Raw genomic sequence first — 18569 nt, forward strand, 5'->3', positions numbered from 1 at the left:
AGACAACAGAGGGGAAGCCAGAGAAGCTCATGACTGCAGGATTCTCTTTCACGATTTCTCTTTCAGCAATGCTTGCTTTCGGGGCCAACACGAACTTTTCACTAACACATTTGGTGAAACAGTAGTGTTCTCAAGGAATGGGCATTTAGGCTAGCAATGAAAACACCAGTATGCCACCTCCGAGCCCCTGACTTCTGTTTATGGCTCTGGCTCTTGATGCAAACCTCCCACCTGCATGTTCCCTGGGAGGCAGCCCTGATGGCTCCACTCCCTGGGCTCCTACCACCCACGTGGGAGATCCAGCTGAGGCATCCCTGGCCCCTGGCTCCTCGCTCAGTGCAGTCAGAGTTGCTGTGGGCGTTTGGAGAGTAAAAAGAGCTCTCTGTCTCTGCACCTGTCTGTCTGTTTCTATCCCACTCTGTCTCTTAAAAAAATAATAATAATTAAAAATTAGTTTAAGAATCGAAGAATTTGGAGATAATCTCTGTGGGTGAGTTGCAGAAATAGTTGCTCTCATCCTTCGGATTCTTAATTCTTCACAGGGTGGGGCTGGCGTAGTAAGTTAGTTTTGTTAAAATGATCGAAAAGGAAGTTGTTCTATAATAGTTATGAAAATATTTTTAATGTGTGAATAGTTATTGACCAGTGTATTAGCTGGGACATCCCTTTTTCTCCTTGGGAAGGACTTTTAAAAATGTGAGAAGAGGTGAGCTGTGTAGTCTCACACTGATGGCTGCCTTCTGAGTGTCTCCTGGGAGGCATGCACCACGTACGGGAACCAGTGTTCGCCCTTCTTGCTCTCATACAGCTCTGAGATGGGTATGGAGGTGCTCACCCTGCTCTGCCGGTACACCAGGAGGAAGAAGACCCGGTTGGTGTTGAGCTGTAAATGCCTCCCAATGATTTCGATGGGTTCACTTGTATTCACATGATCAGGTACAAGGAATTTGGTTTTATCTGGCAGAGGAAGCTGCTTCTCCCCGTTTTACCATTCTGTTGTCACCGAGGCCTTGGTAGGATGCTGCTCTCGGAGGAGCTGGACAAGTTCCACTCTTCACTTGAAAGTAAGTGCGGCGCTGCTGGAAGGTCTTCACCTCCGATGCTATGGCACGGGGCGGCTGGGCGGTGGCTGCGGCAAACCGGAGGTCTTGGTGGCTGCAGCTCTGGTGTCTTCCCTTGCTTCCTTGTGTTTTAAACCTCAGAAAAGTCTACGTGAGGTTTTAATTTTTAAAAATAACTAGCTTTTACGTAGTTTTATTTGGAAGTCAGAGGGACACACAGACACACAGAGCATGAGAGAGGTGTTTCACAGTCTCCCATGTGGGTGCGGGGGCCCAGGCACATGGTCCATCTTTCACTGCTCTCTCAGGTGCATTACAGGGAGCAGAATGGGAAGTAGAGCAGCTGAGATGCAAACCAGCACCCCATAGGATACTAGCAGTGGCTTAACCCACTACATCACAGCTCCAGCTCCATATTCAAACATTAATCAACAAGAGGAGCCTCAGGGACAAAGCCAGGAGAGGCTCTAGTGTTGCCATTGAGGCAGGATTGGCACAAGTTTATGGATGGCCAGAGAGTGCTCTGTCCCGCTACTGTCTGTTTTGCTCTGGCATAAATGTGAAGACAGGGCCTAGCATGGCAGCCTAGTTGCTAAAGTCCTCGCGTTGTATGTGCCAGGATCCCATATGGGTGCTGGTTTGTCCCAGCTGCTCTACTTCCCATCTAGCTCCCTGCCTGTGGCCTGGGAGAGTAGTCAGTTGGTTGGAAGAGCTAGTGGTTGGAAGATCTTTTTCTCTGTCTCTCCTCTTGTCTGTGGATCTGCATTTCCAATAAAAGTAAATAAGTTTTTCAAAAGAGTGTGAAGACAGAGTGTGCAGGAGAGCCATGACATTCCAAGGGAGAGCTTTATGTAGAACGTAATACAAATGCTACCGTTGCCACCGTATGGCCTGGTGGGGCTGGGAGAAGGCATGCTCCCGACCCATGCTGTGACGTGTGAGAAGCCAGTAGGAAGCTGTAGTGTATAGGAACATTTCTGCCTTTCCCATAGATCTCTGACCAGTTGCCCTTCAGTTTTCTTGGAGTGGTGGGAAATGACAGGGTACAGTGGGCTGGGGAAAGAGAAGCCCTGGGCATCTTTGCCATTTGTGCTGAGGCTGTCCACCTTGTCACAGAATCTCAATGAGTAGAGGGAGCCCTGTCACTGTCCTTTCAATCACCTGCTTTGTCACCAAGGTTGAAGGGGCACAAACATCGTGTCTTTATAGCTTTTTATGGGATCAGAACTGTTTTGGTCTTTTCAGAGCTTTGCTGGGATGTCACTAGTTTTATATTGCCAGTGCTGATTTTGTCATAGAGGCTTACAGATATACAATTTTTGTTCCTGTCAAAACAATATTTATGAGGAATTCTTACATCATGAGAACAGTGCTCATAGGTTTTTTTTTTAAATCAGCTTTTAAAAAATGTGTACAGAGTTGGTGTGGTGGTATAGCACACTAATCCTCTGTCTCTGGCGCCAGTATCCGTATAGACACTGATTAGAGTCCCAGCTGCTCCACCTTTTTTTTTTTTTTTTTAAGATTCACTTATTTTTATTGGAAAGTCAGATATACAGAAAAGAAGAGAGACAGAGAGGAAGATCTTCATTCATTGATTTACTCCCCAAATGGCTGCAATGCCAGAGCTTAGCCGATCCAAAGCCAGGAGCCAAGAGCTTCTTCCTGATCTCTCACATGGATGCAGGGTCCCAAGGCCTTGGGCTGTCCTCGACTGCCCTCCTAGGTCACAGGCACAGAGCTGGATGGGAAATTGGGTTGGTGGGATTAGAACAGGTGCCCATATGGGATCCTGGCGGATGCAGGGTGAGGACTATAGCCACTAGACTACCGTGCTTGGCCTGCTGCTCCACTTCTTATCCAGCTCTCTGCTAATGGCCTGGGAAAGCAGTAGAGTTTGGACCAAGTCCTTGTGATTCTGCACCCAAGAAGCTGCTGGCTCCCAGCTTCAGACCAGCCAAGCACTGGCCATTACAGCCATTTGGAGAGTGAGCCAGTGAAAGCAAGACCTCTGTCTGTGGCAGCCCCCTGTTGCTGTAATTCTGTCTTTGAGAAGATAAATAAACAGGTCTATTTTTTTAAATATGTATGTAAGTGTTTCTTAACTATTGCGCAAAAGCAAAGCACTTGTATGAGGAAGAAGACTCAGTGAAGTATATCTAAAATACTAGTCACTAATTTTGTATGTTAAGCTTCTGGGTGATTTCCTTTTAAACTTTATAATCTTTTCAATTTTCCAGGTTTTCTTTAATGGCAAAATACTACATTTAAAATTAGAACCCTGGGCTTGTGGTGTGATACAGCACATCAAGCTGCTACCTATGGTGCTGGCATCCCACATGGGTGCCAATTTGTTTCCCACTTGTTACACTTCAAACCTACCTCCCTGTTCATGGAGTGAAAAGCAGTGGAAAATGACCCAAAAGCTTTGGGGCTGCTGCCACCTGTGTGATAGACCCAGATGAAATTACTGTCCAAACTAGTGAATGGATGTTTTCTCTCTCTGGAGTTCTGAGTGCTAAATAGATAAATCTTAAGAAAAAAAAAATCATGAAAGTGAGGATGTGCATTGTGGAGCAGCAAGTTAAATTACTGCTTGGGATGCCCACTTCTCATCTCAGAACACCAGCTAGCATCATGGTTACTCCACTTCTGATCCAAGTCCCTGCTAATGTGCCTGGGAAGACAGCAGAGCGCTTGAGGCCACCCATGTGTGAGATCCTAATGGAGTTAAGTGTCTTTTCTTTGACCTGGCCCAATTCTGGCTGTTGAGGGCATTTGGGGAGTAGACCAGCAGATGGAAGGTATCTCTCTCTGTCTCTCCCTTTCAGAATAACCTTTCTTCTTTGTCACCTCTTTCTTTCAAATAAATAAATCCTTTAGAAATTAAAAAAAAGTGAAATGGTAGCAATGTGAACGTGACATATAACAGTTACAAAGAACTAAAGAAAGTGACAGGGTCTCTTATTTAGTGACTGTCTTCATGTGAAAGCTTATTTTTGTGTAAGTATAGAGAAAAATCATAGTTTTTGCTTTAACTGTTTCATAGCTATCTTACATAGCAGTTGCTCTGATTCACTGATTTTGTGTCATGGTTGCACCTATTTACAAACATAAATAGAAGAAATTAAATGTTTTCTGTGTTAACATTTTCACTTCTCTTATTTGGATGGAACCCAAATCTGATTTAAACAACGTATGTGGTTTGATAGACTTAAGAAAATATTTTCAGAGTTAAGAAAGTCAGATTAAATTCTCTCAACTGTTTCTTGTACAACCCATATTGTTTTGTTAGATGAGTTTTCCTAATGGGAAAACATTTCTGGTGCGTTCCAAAGAGTACCACAAAGTTTGCTTTCAGTTTTTGAGAAATAGGCCACAGAAGGTCTAGAGAAAAGTTTGATCCTTAGGGAAAGACCTAGGAGCACTTGACACAGAACTCGACCTTGAGAAGGTCCTCAAATATTTATTGTTACTGTTTGACAGCATTAAGCTTTTATTATTACCGAGTCATTGTGTCTGCAGACCATTCTTACCGTCCTGGAGTGGATATGATTTGAGTAGTCTCTTTGTTGCAAGAGACACATCAAGATTTTAATTGCTGATGTTTTGATCTTTGAAGTTCAGGCTCTTCCCTTAGGTTTGTGTCACGTGGCGCCATCACTCATTTGACTTGAGAATGTTATAGAAGGAGGATGATCAACACATGTGGATGACATAGTGATGGATACATCATGTTCAGGTCTTCATGAAGGCTCCGATTCTTGCCCTCTCATCAGAGATTGGGCTTTTTGGATCACTTTGCAGTTCCCCTCAGGTGACACAATTTGAAGAATAACCTCCTCACAACCTCTTGAGAAACATATTCAGTAACGTTGACAGGTTGAGTTTCTTCATTGTCACGGGAAGTCTTCCAGAATTCCAGGATTTTGGCTCTTCTGGAATACATGATTAGAAAAATGGGGAAAAGGTCTTGGAGGAGAGTCAGCCCTGCATTACAGACAACAGTTGAGCCAAGTTAGACACATTCCATTCTCAGGCATTTGCACATGATAAAGGGCAGTGCAAAATTATTTTAAAAACACATATCTGTGTGCATGTGTGTGTGTGAGAGAGAGAATGAGAGGAGAGTGGGGAGAGAGAATTGGAATATGTTGGCAGATGGGTTAAGTGTTGCCAAGTCACAGATTTTTAAAAGAAAAAGGAAGGCAGTATTTACAAGCTGGGAGATTTATAGCAGAGTAGAGCTCTTACGGGCACTACTCAACCTCTGTGGATGTGAGAGTCCCATATGTACTAGCTGTGACTGAGTTACAGAGCAGAGCAGGGGCTAGGGCCAGGATCCCGAGGGAAGCATCCCCCTGCTCCCAGAGACTACAACATTTCCTGCAGCTTGGTTCTGCACTGCACTCCTGCTTTCCACAATTCATTCTCTACCTAGAAGCCAGGCTGAGGTTTAAGAAAACACCAAGAGAAAAGGAAGAAATATAAATTTGATTGTGACAAAACCCAGAAGCCTGTAAGTGGTTCCTTGACCTCTCTTTGGTCTTCCTCTTGCACCATTTCCGCCGTCTGCTGTCTGTGGCCCACCGACCTTCTTCAGGTTTCCAAATGCAGTTGGGTTTCTTGGTGTGTTATTGCCCTGCCTCTTGCCTGCTCTGTGAACCAGCAAGGCTCCTGCTTCCTCCTTGTTTGTACGGGTCTACCAGATGCCTTCTCTGATGGCCTGCTTTGCTTTTCTCATCTTAGCCCTTTACGTCAACTCTCTGTGCACTGTTTTCACTTGGTCTTTGTTTATTGCCACTCACTCCCATCATACCCAATCAAAAGCTTCGTGAGTACCAGGACCCTGCCCAGACTTGAGGGTCTCTCATCTCATGCCCATGGCATGTAGTAGGCCCTCAAAAAACACTGCTGAAGGAATGAACGTATGTGCACAGGGGGTCACGGGACTGATCATGGAAGTCATTAGGAAGGTTAAATGAGAAAAGGTCTACGAAGTGCTTAAAATAGAAATGGGTACATAATAATCTCACCAAATCATACCGATTGTTATTATTGCTGTCCTGTTATTGTGCAATTTCTTGGGTGACTTTTCCCTGATCTTTATAATTGGAAGTTCTTTCTTTGATGTATAGCAACACCTGCTTCAATTACCTAATTTTCCTGTGTGGGCCACACCAAGTTGTAATTCTTCTGAACTATTTGAAAATTGCAAGTTTCGCCCTTGGCATGCTTTCTTCCAAGTCAAATAATTATAATTCTTCTAAGCTATTCTCATAGTATACTTGGAGAAGTAACTAAAAAAAAAAAATGACTTGTGTTATCCCTGTCTGAGCCCCAAGGCAGGCTACTGCACTGAGCCATCACCACATGCTAATTAGCAAATTCCTGCACAGCTCTAATTTGTCCAGACATAAAGAGGGTTGCCCACACAATTTTCCCTTGGAAATGACAATGTTGCCATAGTTCTTCCACCTACTCTTAAGGGGCAGACTTTCTCAAGCACACTTTTTAAAAAACCTAGACAAATATGAGGTAGTACTCTATTCTGCTCTCCCTCCAGTAGCTACGTTTAGATAGCTTCATCATTTAGCAAAAGGACATCATGATTGAAATTGCAACCTATAAAGTTATTTCCTAGTAACGAATGTCATTGCTTTCCTAGGTGATGGGAAAAAATGACCAGTTTGGGTCTTCCAGCATGTACTTAAGGGATTTACAGGATTTGTTTATGTTTCATTTTCATCCTAAGAATGAAAAAAGATGTGATTGCCATATTTTACATTGGAGATGATTTTATTTGGGGACTAGTTACTTTGGTAGAGAATGTTGATTATTTCCTTAAAGACAAAGTAATATAAAAGTGTCCTAATAGCTCAAAGAAATCAATTTGTAAAAAAAAAATTGTTTTTTTATGAAAGGTGTCGAGATGAGAAAGAGAGAGGTGAGAAATTTTTCAACTATTGAGTCACTCTGTAGATAATACACAGTAGCTGGGGCTGGGTAAGGTCAGAGCTGAGAGCCAGCACTTGTCTGGGTGTTCCACACGGGAGATGTGCACCTGTCTACAAGAGCCACCTTCTGAGGCCTCCCAGGCTGTGTGTTGGGAGGGAGACCCAGGACTCCACCTCAGGCTTTCCAGTATACCATGCAGGCCTGCCAGATGGCATCTGAACTGCTGCCCCAAGTGCCCACCTAAATGGAAACTTAGGAAATTGAGGAAAGATCACAGCTGACACATTCTAATGGCAAGGGGGATTTGTCAGCTCACCCTCGGGGTGTGGCCAGTCTTACTCATGTCTGGCTGTTTTCCCAAGTTCCTTCTCAAAATGGAATGTGCATTTGGAGAATAAGAACATGCAAAAAAATGCAAAAAAATTTTAATCTTTATGTTTATATGCAATGATATTTCAAAAAGTTTGGGGGAAGGGAAATTTACTTTGGGGCTAATTTATTTTCTTAAAAGAAATCCATTCCTATTTTGGTCTTCAAAAAGTTCACATATAAAAATGTTAGAAATTATTTTTTTTCAGATTTTTCAAAAATTTCTTAGACCCCAAATAGATTTATATTTTAATTCTGTTTTCCAGGAACATTTAGAAGTCCTCTTGCGTAATGTATTTACATTTTTCCTTCATCACAATGAAAATCTTTGAGAGTCTTGTTTTTACTTTGCACAGAAATTCTCAAAAATTGTGAGATTAAGACTATCTTAAATTTGAAATATATTAACTGCAGTCTAAATAGCAGTACAATATTTTTTAAAGATTAAAAAAAATTACAGAAAGGCAAATTTACATAGAGAAGGTGGTGGAGAAAGATCTTCCAACAACTAGTTCACTGCCCAAGTGGCCACAACAGCCAAAGCTGAGCTGATCTAAAGCTAGGAGTCAGCGCTTCTTCTGAGTCTCCCACATGGGTGCAGGGTCCCAAAGCTTTGGGCCATCATATACTGCTTTCCCAGCTATAAGCAGGGAGCTGGAAGGGAAGCGGAGCAACTGGGACAGGAACTGGCATCTATGCAGGATCACAGCTCATGCAAGGTGAGGATTTAGGCACTGGGCTATCATACCCAGCCCAGCAGTACAATCTTGTTAAAGAAATTAATGTTATAAAATCAGTATTGTGTATAGTGGATTAGCCAGATCCCAAATGGGTCCCTGTTCATTCCTGTGTGTTCCACCTCTAATCTAGCTCCCAGCTTTTGTGCCTGGGAAAAGCAGTGAAGGGGGACCTAAACGCTTGACTTCCACTTGGGACCTGAAAGAAGCTCCTGGCTTAGCAGATCTGGTTTGGATGCTACAACATCACGTACCCAGCCTGGAGGCATGGTGAGAGGCACCCTTCATCTTCATGATGATGCCCACAGCTGTCTAGGTAGCTGGGAAGCGACTGTGCATCCGTAACAGCCAACTGAAGGACTCCGCGGAGGAACCAGGTGGACACGGTTCATCCAGAAACTGACACCAGACCAGGACCTGCTTCACCTAAAAACAAATCTCTTCTTGTTTCCGTGGCTAACTCCCTTGCTACTACCCTGGCCAGACCAGTTGCCCCGCTCTTGCTGGGCCTCACCGTGTTCTATAAACGTGATTGTTTTTTCCACCAGGTATGACACTCTAGACATGGATGAGTCCAAAATCTTGACTCTGTAACTAAAAACCAGTGGGGATGTGACAGCCCAGACAATAGAAAATGGCAATGGTTTGGCTAGGCCTTCTGAAGCACTACTGGGACATGTCCATAACCCCACCTTTGCCATAATCTTGGGATTTTGCAAAGTTCTGAAAGAGAAGTGAGAGTGCTTATCTCATTCCAGAATGAGACCTTCTCTTTTACAGCCCCGGTAGTAAGTAGTAAGCTGATTGAGCCAAATTGTTTTCTCTAAACAGAATTGAAAGGTTCTGTTTGCCTGGTTCTGCTGTTCACTACTAGGTGGGATGCGACTCTTACTGATTGGATAGTTTGAAGTGCATGATGCTTAAACTGGGTTTGTTTCCTGCCATTACTGTTGATTGGATCATTTGTATTGTGCATGGATATAAGCTTGGTTGATTGAATGCTATGCATCATGTGTCAGTGCTGTCTTCGTTGATTGGATGACCATTGCTTAAGAGCCTCTGAACACAGCTGGTCGGGGCTGCTCCCTTTTTCCGTGTGTGCCGGAATGGGACAGTCCCCTGGTTGGCACGAGCCAGTGAATAGACTCCTGAGCTTCTCCTGGCTTTGGTCTGGCTCAGCCCGGACTGTTTTTGCCCTGGGGGGAAAAGAACCAGAGAGGCTGGAAGACCTCTCTTTTTCTGTCTCTCCTCTCAGTAACTCTGACTTTCAAATAAATAGATCTTTAAAAACAAATTAAAGTTACGTTAGAGGTAATAAAATAACAATACTGATGTTTTGAAGAACCAAACTTACTAAGATAAAGGATAACATTGAGAAAACTCCCAAAACACAGGCCTAGAAAACGACTGACCTCTAAGAGGTTAGGAATTCAGCTACAGATATGAAGAACAGGCAGTGGAGAGCCAGTACACCAAAAACGGTGATTCGTGAGCAAGTCATGAGGACGTGTAAATCAATCAGCTGCAATGCTAGAAGATTTTCCTGTAATGAAGGAGGATCTTGAGCTGCAGATTGAAAAGGTGAACTGTGGCCTACGAAATTTTAATAGATAATGATAGCCCACATCAAGGGTCATCTTGGTGAAATTAAATAACGTCATTCAGCCATCCAGCAATAGAATCAGAGACAAATCATTCTTCATTACTCTGTTTCTCCCTTTATTTTATAAACTGCTACTCACAAACACGAAAACAGGCCCATCGATATAGGCTGACTTTAGCCCCTGCGGGGGCATTTTCTGGTAGAAGCCAATGGGATAATATCTATAGGAGGCAAAGGAAAGGCAGGAGTGTCACTTAGGTCAAGCTGTCTTTCTCATGTGAGGGCAATGCTAAAATGTGCTCAGCAATGCAATTATTCATGTGCATTTCCTGGAAAATTTCTTGAAAAGATAATTCAGCTAACCAGAATGAAATAATAACAATATGCAAAATGAAAGCCAGACACCCAACTTTCTAAGTAAAATCAGAAACCATGGCAAAAGCATAGAATTCAGGCTTCTGACCATCTGGCTGAACTGGAGGCAAACAGCCAGTGACTAGCATGGACAAAAGTGGCTTCTCCAAGCAGGTGGGAATTCTGAACAGGTTTGCTTTGTGTAATATACCTTTATGCTGATCCCTGGGAGATTTCACTAGGATTTGATTGGACAGGAATATAAATAGGAATTGAACTAAGAGTAGACAATGCCTTTCCCAAAATTTGGGACTCCTGAAAGATGCCATCTTCATTGAGTGCAGGAACAATGAGGCAGGAAGGATGGCTCAGTTGAAAGTATGGAGGACAAGGGGTTGTCCTTATGAAGGATAGACACTGCAAAGGCTGTCCTCATCACACCTCCCATCCCATCTGGTGGGCCAGAGCATAGAGGACACATAGGGATACCACTTAATTGTTCTTTACATGGTTCCTTCACTACATATGCTTGATTACTAAATAGCAAAACTTGTCATTGTTTAATATGAAAAGCAGATTGACAAGGAGGGACAGAGACAGAAATTCCACCTCTAGTTCACTCCCCACTGTCTACGATGGTCAGGGATGGGCAAGGCCAAAGTCAGGACCCCAGAAATCCAACCAGCTCTCCCTTGTGGGTGGCATGTAGCTTTGTTTGTGGCCCAGCCTTCTCACAGCATGGAGGCTGTCCCCAAAAGATGCATCTGGGAGACACTGTGAGCCCCCCATGAGCCAGCCTCAAAAGCCACACAGTCTCAGTTCTGCTCTTTTTCTTGTCCAGCCACACATGAAGGTCAACTGAGATCCTAAGGAGTTGTGATTCTCTCATTTTGGTGCTAAAAGCAACCCACATGTGTGAGCAGGAAAGGCACTGGTGCAGCCATGTTTGGGTACTGTTCACCACCACCGCCACCACCACTATCACCAATACTACCACCACTGCCACCACCGCCACCACCACCAATACCACCATCACCACCTCCCCCTCCACCCCGTGGCTTTCCTGCTGAATGAGCTACACTGGGGACAGAGAGGCCTTAGATATCCTGTCCCAGGAAAGATGCTTCTACTGGATCTTGGCTTTAAACCATTTGGGGTTCAGTGGTCGTGTCATTTGATCTCTGCCTGTCTTGTGTTTTAATTTTTTACAATCATGCTTGCTTTTGTAAAACCCATTTGCTTCTGGCGGTTTACTGTGATTTAACTTTTGCAAATGACTGTCTTGGATAGTCATCCTATACCCATCTAGATAGTGGAGGTGCCTATTGAAAATGATGAGCTGGGCCTGCTTCGCTGGTCTTTTTGAATTGTGCCCTGCAGTTCTCTAGTTAAACAAAAAATTGCAGCATGGTCACGTGTGTTCTAGCCTCTCTCCCCCCGACCCCCGCCGTATCCGGAGAGCCACTGCATGGGGAAAGTTCTGAATCTGAGAAAGTGTCTTGCATTGATTTCAGAACTTGTATTTATGAGCTTGAGCAGTCCAAAGTGTTCCTGGGTACAAGCCCTGCCTCAGCTGACTCCTATTATTATCCTGCTACGGAAGGTCATGCCAAGTGCTTAATTACATGGAAAGTTATGAAACAGCTAGGGTACCAGAGCATTGTCCAACTGTGGGTTCCTAAAGGAAAATAAACTCTTCTTCTCATACCGAGCACGGCTGCCAACCCAGGCATGTTTGTCTGTGGCTGCATGGGTAACTCCCCTGTAGAGAGGGCTTGTGGTGGGGCAAAAATCCTCGATTCACCTTTCCTAACAGCACCAGCAGGCAGAGGAGAGGACAATGGAACCATTTTAATTCAGAGAGATTAAATCTGAGTCCTTCAAGTCAGACTTTTCCTTTCATTGAATGTAAACAATGAAACCACTCTATGAAGGCTTTCCTGCTTTCGCTCTGAAACAGGCGAATGCATTTCATGGTATACGCCTAACCGACCATTGGGTATAAGAAAAACATGTGTTTATGAAAGACATGATTATGCAGCTTGAGGCTCCCAGAAGCCACCTGCCTCTGGATGCTCTGCTTGCAGGAGAAAGTCCTGTGTGTTAAGAAAACCCATGCTGGGGAAGGAGAGGGCTTTTTACTTGTTTTAACCTATCAGATTCCTGTTGGGTCTAATTCTTACCTAGAGAACACCTAACCCTTGGCTCCTCATGCATTGCTTTTGCTTTTCTGCCACTCTGCACAACAGCATGCTAGTGCTGGATGAGCTCTTTGGGAAGTTAGAAGCTGAGCAAACCGCTTGAGAAGGCTTCTGTTCGAAAGAAGAGCTTTTTCGAGCAAAGTAACTAACTCTGGCTTCTGTTGTGTTGCAGAGGGAGGGGGCACTCTTATTGCTCTAAATCCTTTTTGGGAAGAAAAGTATCAGACTCCAAAGCCAAAACACAACTTTAACCCTCTAATCCCCCAGCTCAAGGTCAACCAAAGGTCAGACAAGAAGTGCTGACCCTAGAGGGATGGTAGGTTTTTTTCTCTGCAGGTAGTACCTGTCTCAGCTGAAGGCTACAGCTACAACTGAGACAGTGAAACATTGCTAGAACATTCTAACCCCAATAAACCTGTGATTTACTAACTGGTGTTGGTTGGGACAGAAGTTAAATAATGAAAAGATCTCCTGTTCTCCCAGTGGTCCCTCCTTCTTGAAACCTGATTTAGACCGTGTCAAAGTTTTTTTTTTAATACCATTCCTCATACCATTGTGCTGTAAATCCTGTCTGATCCGACCTTCAAATATTTATGTAAACTGAAATATGTCTGGAAAGAAATCAAAACAGAGCAAACTCACCACCCTTCTTCCAGCAAGTCCCTCCTCCCTCATTTGCATTCAAGCCAAAACAGCTCCAGCTGGCTCCCAGCTGTTGGGGTTGGTTCATTAGTGACACTTGCAGAGGAAATTTCTCAGAATTCACTTTGAGTGTGGAGTTTTCAGCATATGTGAAATGTACTGTTAGTATTTAAAAAAAATCCCTACAGAAAAGGGTTGATCTTCCCTTGGCTGTAGCAATGATCAGTGCACCTGCAGTTTGGGCCTGATGTGTTCCAGGGGCAGTGGACCCCATCCTGCCTTCACTCTGCCATTCGGGTGAAGTGTCTCATTTGGTTTCATATGCAGTTTGCTAATGATCATTTGCGTCACTTGCAAGTTGGAGCAACATCAAGCTCTCATGCTCCATCTTCTGGCTCGTGATACCTGTAATTAGAGTGGAAAATGGGAAAGAACTTCGAAGCTGTCCTATTACAGCTCTGAAACCCAAGGGTAGCAAAGTGGTTGCAGCCCTTTGTGTTAAGGATGGAATAGTCTCCATCTCTTTGGAAGGTATTCTGTAAACTTTTGATACTAGAGTGAAAAAGAGAAGTCTTGGTTCTCCCAAAGCTGACTTGGGTAGCTTGGGTTTTATTCATCTTTTCAACATTTATTAAACACTTAACACTGTGATGTATTTAAAGAGAGAATAATGAATGACAGTATATGGGACATAGGTCCTGCCTTGAGGGCTTATGTCCACATCTCGTATCTTATTTGGGCTTTATTGCAGTCCTGTACAGGAAGCAACGTGTATGTTAATTGCCCCATTTCACAGAGGAGGAAATGGAAGCTTGGAGAGGCTAGGAAACATGTCAAGGAGTTGAAGAACTTTGCCCTGGATGGCCCAGTGCAAGGCACTAGTGTGGGATTTGACTGGCAGTTTGGTTCCTGTATGCACTATCCCTTTTTTGTTGTTTCTTTTGTTTCAATTTGTTTCATTTTGCTCTTTTCAATCTGAGAAGCTTCCATGTATGAGAGTGTGTGTGAGAAAGAACTCATCTGCTGATTTACTCTCAAGTTCTCACAGTGACCAAAAAGGTGAGAGCTGAGAACTCAATCCATTTATCTCTCAGAGGTGGCAGGGATCCTTCTGCTTAATCCTTCACCACTGCTTTCAAGGGTCTGCACCAGCAGGAAGCCGGAGTGAGGGGTGTAGCCAGGGCTCGAAACAACACACTGCAACTCAAGACAGAGGTGTCTTAAACCCTTGACTAAACACCTGTCCTTTGGTACCTTATTCTCTTGACAAAGCTTTTTTTCTTCTCAGTGTCCTTTAGTCAGTGCTTATCCCAACTGATGAAAATACATGTGGAGTTTTTTTTTTTTCCTCATGGTTCCTACTCTTAGAACTGGAAATTCCATCACTGCCTGCCATCTACTCCCCTACGACTCCTAATTCAGGAAAGTAACTTTCGGTCCCTGCTGTTGTGGACTCAGGGTGAGAGAAGAGGGAACTCAGGACAGAATGAAGAACTGTCACATGCTTTCACCATTTTCTCTCTAAAAAGTTGGCTTTCTTCTCCCTCCAAGTAGGCTAAAGTGGTAGGGGCACATGTCCCTTGTGCAGGGTGAGAAGACCATCAAGGCTGGCTGTCCCAGATGGTCATGGATGGATCTGTTGCATTCTTTGTGACTCATATGTGTTCTAATGGAGAGTCAGCAGATGGCAGGTGCACCATGATTTGTGGGACCTACCTCAAAGTCATAGATCTTCAACTTCTGGCTGACCTGTGCCAAGGTGTTTCTGGACTGCAAACTCCGTGGTATAGGTTGTTTTATAGACTAGTGGCCTTTAAGTAGGTATAAACTATCCAATTAGTGATTTTGCGTTATCATCCAGTTCATTCTATGTAGCTTTGCACCTTATCAGATAAACAAAGAAGTCTTGAATTTCACCGACAGATTTTGAATTGAGGCTTAGCTCTAGTCTTAACATTCAGTAGGTATTCAGCACTGAGCATGCACACAGTTAAGTGCGATATTAATCAGATACTTTGGGAACTAAAGGAGATTGGCTGGCAACACAGACTTAAAAAACACATTTAAGTCGATCTTTGTGGCTCTTGTCTTTACGTGGGGCTCTGTAAAAAAAAAAGAGGGGTGCTTAAAACGTTACTCTTGAATCTTTGTATATGAAATGCATGCAATTTGTTTACCTGATATAAATAATCAAAAATTAAAAAATTATAAAAAGCAAAATCACTCTTGCTTTTGTCCTTTTAGAGTGCTGCTCAGACATCAGTTAGTTTTATAGCAGAAAGTCACAGGATAAGCCCAAGGAAGTTCCGCTCCAGCCCTCATGCCCACTCTTCTCAGATACTAGAGCTGGTGGCTTCCTAAAGCCTCAGATATCCACCGCTCCCCATCCCTTCTGCACACCTCTCCCACTCCTCCCCTGCTGCATCCCAGAGTGGCTCACAGAACCTCTTCCAGCTCTAAGGAACTAATTGTGAAATACCTCTGTGATTATAGTTTATATGTTTGATTAGAAGCTGGGAATTAAGCTTCCACATACCACGAAATGAAGGCTTGAGGTTCTCCCAGGAAAACCCCAGCTTTCCATGAATGAGGCCTGACTCGTCCATCTGTCTTCTGCCCTCCCCCTCATTACCCTGGTCCCTGACTTTCCTGCTGATGTCATCCACTTTCTGCTCTTGAACTTGGAAAACTGCTGAGATCTTTTTCGGCCTCATTCCAAGGTCAGCCTTCAAAGGCAGAGCCACGGAAGGCGGCTGCCAATTGCAGGCAGCAGGTTCCACGCTGTTTCCACGATGTATTTGAGAGCCTCATAAAAAATGCTGATGACTCATTTCTACAGAAGAGAACACACCAGAAATGCACACTCAAATGTGGAGTGGGAAGAATGTCCTGCCCTTGTGACTTGGTGTTTCAATGTCACATCTAGCAGACTGGATAACATAGAAATATGTGACTTATTTCCTTTGATAAATTGAGAGAAAAGGGTTCTGATTTTCTTGCCACTTTCTGGTTGTCACACCCTGTGAAAGAATGTTTTTTGCCTGGCTTTTGGTGGGAATTGGATGTCTATCTATGCAGTGTAGGTTTAGAATATTTTGGCTTTGAGAAGCTGTAGCGATAGCCTTTCCCCTGTTGTCAGAATTAATCTCATCTTCCTCTTGCTGTCACAGCTTACGAGACCTGGCTGTCATGCAGCCGTTGTCCTATGAGAACTTACATAACTAATCTGTGATAACTTTTATTTCTGTTTGTCTTCTACATAAGATCAAGATTTATATGTGCGGAAGACCTCTGTTTGTCGTATCTTTCTGCTTACCTGATTCCCATCCCACATAGTAGGCATTGAACACACGTTCAGTGACATTGAGTTTTAGAAGGTTATGAACAATAGAGGGCAATGACACCACCACTTTGTTGCAGCCTCTGTTAGTGTCCCATCATGCCCTGTGGGCCGTCCTGGGGTTCGGCTGCAGGCAGCTGCTGTGTACACAGATAGCTTCTTGCTTTCCCCACCTATAGGCATCTGTCAGTCTGGAAACACAAGGTAGGATGCAGGGGTCAGGAGTTACTTCTATGCAAATAAGCACGAGTCAGGGAAGGACAACCCCATCTGGGCAAACAACAGTTCCTTGCCCTCATTCTCAGGAATCCCTGGTACCTGATAGCTTTTTTAGTCCACTCTTGTTGAAAAACAAAAACTATATACTTATTTGAGAGGGAGAGATAATAAACTTATCTACTGGATTGGTCCCCAAATGCCTTCAACAACTGGGACTGGGCCAGGATGAAGCCAGAAACGAGGAGATCAGTCTAGGTCTCCCATGTGAGCAGCAGGGAGCCTATGATTCGTGCCATTGCTGCTACCTGCCACGACTTGCATTAGTAGGAAGCTGGAATCAGAAGGTACAGCCAGTTGTTGATCCCAGTGATGTGCGACACATTTGCCCAGACAAGTGACTTCACTCAAATTCTTGCCTTTGAGGAAATGGGACAGAGGAACCTGAACAGAGACTCTTTTTTTTTGTTTCAATTATTTTTTATTTATTTATTTTTATTGGAAATACAGATCCACAGAGAGGAGATACAAGAAAGATTTTCTGTTTGCTGGCTCACTCCCCAAGTGGCCGCAATGGCCAGAGCCAAGTTGATCTGAAACCAGGAGTCAGAAGCTTCTTCTGGGTTTCTCATGTGGCTACAGGGTCCCAAGACTTTGGGCTGTCCTTGACTGCTTTCTCATGCCACAGTAGGGAACTGGTTAGGAAACAGGCCTACTGGGACATGGTATCCTGGCATGTGCAAGGTGAGGACTTTGACTGCTAGGCTACCGCGCTAGGCCCGAGACTCTTTAAATACTAAAAAAACATTAGAGGTGATGGCTGGGTCATAAATGAGGACTTGGATCTGAATACATAGAGACTTTCCTCTTTGTCCTTCAAACGAAGAGAGCTGGAAAGGTGCAAAGCAAAGAGGCTGGGTCTGCAGGTGGCCTTGGGAACAGGCTTCTGGCCAGGAATCAGAGATGCTGCCTTGTAGAAAGATTCTAGAGGAAGCAGTCAAAGGGCTAGGTAGGTGGAGGAAACTGCAAGAGTCACCCAGTGCATTAGGCAAGCCAAATCATACCGCTCGGGAACGTGATGTTGTGGAAGAGTGAGCTGGCAGGCCCGCACCACAAAGCTTTTCAGGGAAGATGTGAGAAAGAAGACATTGATCACTAGGTCCAGCAGGGCCCACAGCCTGATTAGTAGGGAAGAGTTTGGCCACATCTGAACAGTATTCAACATGGATGGGAGGACAGAAGGCAAGAGGAGCAAGGCGCCCATTGCCAATGTGGCCAGTTAAGAACAAAGCCTCAGGTGTGGGGCATAAGCCCTAGGGATCCAAAACTTGTCTGGTTTTAGCAGCTTTGTATTTACTTCTTTGCAAAAACATAAGTGTGACCTGTCCCAACTGAAACACCAAACAGAACTCCAGGCAGTTCTAGTCCTCTTGTATGTGTCTGTCAACAGCAACAGAGACTTCATGTCCCCTTTTCCTTGGTGGCTGGGTGCCAGGTGAGAGGAACCTGCGTTAGAAGGAAGGAGGGCAGATTGACCATTGCACTCATTTATACTTGAGCATGAGAAGCCTGCTGTGTGCATTGGTACCCTGTCTGAGTGAGATTCGCTTGGTTATAAGATGCATTCCTGGGATCAGCTTTAAGAGATCTGGCATCAGGTGAGTCAACCAAAGCATGCGATTCCATGATGTGGGCAGTGCCGGAAGCCCTTTCTCCAGGATTTGACAGCTTGCTAACTTGCCAGGGAGGTCCTTCTGAGAAGGAATCTGGACACTGGCACAGCATCCCGTCTCTGGTCCCTAGGCTTGGGTCTGGCTCCCTTGCAATCGCAGTTTCCCACTGCTATGCATCCTGGGAGACAGCAACTGATGACTCAAGTGCTGGGTCCCTGGCTCCCACATGGGAGACCCTGCCTGAGTTCCAAGATCCTGGATTTGGCCTTGCCCAGCCCTGGATGTTGGAGGCATTTGGGGAGTGAATTGCCAAGTGCAAAGTATCTGTCTCATTCTCTCTCTGCCTTTTACATAAACTAAACATTTTAAAAATAAATTAAAATGAGCCTAAGTCTTTTAGAAGACAAAAAATAAA

The 18569-nt window shown here is 44.2% G+C and overlaps 1 pseudogene; it reads right to left on the minus strand.

The window, feature by feature from the left end:
- Positions 1-721: 721 nt before the first annotated feature.
- Positions 722-18569, minus strand: part of LOC118758211 (microtubule-associated proteins 1A/1B light chain 3B-like) — a 35664-nt pseudogene continuing 17816 nt past the window's right edge.

Source organism: Ochotona princeps, chromosome 23, assembly GCF_030435755.1.
Source record: "Ochotona princeps isolate mOchPri1 chromosome 23, mOchPri1.hap1, whole genome shotgun sequence".
In the NCBI taxonomy this organism is placed as follows: Eukaryota; Metazoa; Chordata; class Mammalia; order Lagomorpha; family Ochotonidae; genus Ochotona; species Ochotona princeps.